General features: G+C 42.9%; 1 protein-coding gene across 2 annotated transcripts in view; it reads left to right on the forward strand.

Moving 5' to 3' along the window:
- The window catches only part of CNST (consortin, connexin sorting protein), a 133893-nt gene that overhangs the window by 125381 nt on the left and 6907 nt on the right, over positions 1–1605 (forward strand). The window lies entirely within an intron of this gene.

The raw sequence follows: 1605 nt of genomic DNA on the forward strand, positions 1-1605 counted from the left end.
TGTCAGATAATGTGTATAAATTGATTTTGAGAATTATAAAACGAAATGTAAATGTTGATTGTGTTGGTTGGTTCCTAAGCTCTGTGACTTACACAGTGTTTTCATGAACCTCACCTTCTGCCAGAATCTTCCTAAAAGGGCCGATTCTTCCTCCTCTAAACCAAGGCATCCACTGGAAATATAATGTGAGGCACATATATGATTTTCAATTTTGTAGTAGCCATGTCAAAGTGAAAAGAAACAGGTGAGGTGAATTTTATTTTTCATTTGATTTCTTTTTTTTTTTTTTTTTTTTTAAAGACAGTCTTGCTCTGTCACCCAGGCTGGAGTGCAGTGGCACAATCTTGGCTCAGTGAAACCTCTGCCTCCCAGGTTCAAGCAATTCTAGTGCCTTAGCCTCCTGAGTAGCTGGGATTACAGGTGAGCACCACTATGCCCAGCTAGTTTTTTGTTTTTGTTTGTGTTTGTGTTTTTGTTTTTTTTTTAGACGGAGTGTCGCTCTGTCACCCAGGCTGGAGTGCAGTGGTGCAAATCACTGCAACTTCAACCTCCACCTCCCAGGTTCAAGCAGTTCTCCTGCCTCAGCCTCCTGAATAGCTGGGCTTACAGGCGCGCGCCACCACGCCCAGCTAATTTTTATATTTTTAGTAGAGACGGGGTTTCACTGTGTTGGTCAGGCTGGTCTCAAACTCCTAACCTCATGATCTGCCTGCCTCAGCCTCCCAGAGTGCTGGGATTACAGGCGTGAGCCACTGCACCCATCCCCAGCTAGTTTTTTGTATTTTTATTAAGATGAGGTTTTGCCATGGTGGCCAGGCTAGTCTCGAACTCCTGGCTTCAAGTGATCCACCCACCTTGGCCTCCCAAAGTACTGGGATTGCAGGCGTGAGCCCCATGCCTGGCTTGTCTTCTTTTCAGTGGACAATTAAATTACTCCTCCTTTGCTGTGGAAAATATTTATGAATATTCTCTCCAGTGAGTCCCTCTTCATGGATAGGAAAGGGTGTCTCTCAAGAGCAACAGTTTAATAACATTGCTGCTGTTTGGCTTTTTCTCCTGGGCCTGTTACACTTAAGGCCCTGACTTGGTCTAACATGAGGGGGTGAGTTTTGTAGCAAACAGTGCTGCCTTTTGTGGTTGCAGATATATTTATCTAAGGTGTAAGTAAATAAGAGCAAATGGAAAGGTAACCCAGAACCTGTCAGTAGGCTTCTCATGTTTATAAAACAACTGCGTTGTTAAAATAACAGTGTAAGTATTTAGGTGTGCTTTCTAGGTGTGACGTGAGTGATAACAGTAGAAGTTTCTGCATTTTTACAATTATAAAGCTGCTTAGGGGGCCTTAGAAATAATGTCCTAACCCCTGATTTTACTTCTGCACCCTGCTTGAAACCCTCACAATCTTCTCCAGATAAGGTGCTCACTTCCATTTGCACTAATCTGACCAAATCATTGCTTAATAGGAGGAACCCAGATTTGGAACTCACAGTCTGCATTTCACTTTGTAGCCACCTCATCTTAAACTGAGTCACTTACTTGGAGGAGACTCAGTTCCATCATCTTTAAAATAAGGAGAATAACATCTGCCTGTCCCTATTGAAAAGC

This window comes from Mandrillus leucophaeus, unplaced genomic scaffold (assembly GCF_000951045.1).
Source record: "Mandrillus leucophaeus isolate KB7577 unplaced genomic scaffold, Mleu.le_1.0 Scaffold1173, whole genome shotgun sequence".
In the NCBI taxonomy this organism is placed as follows: Eukaryota; Metazoa; Chordata; class Mammalia; order Primates; family Cercopithecidae; genus Mandrillus; species Mandrillus leucophaeus.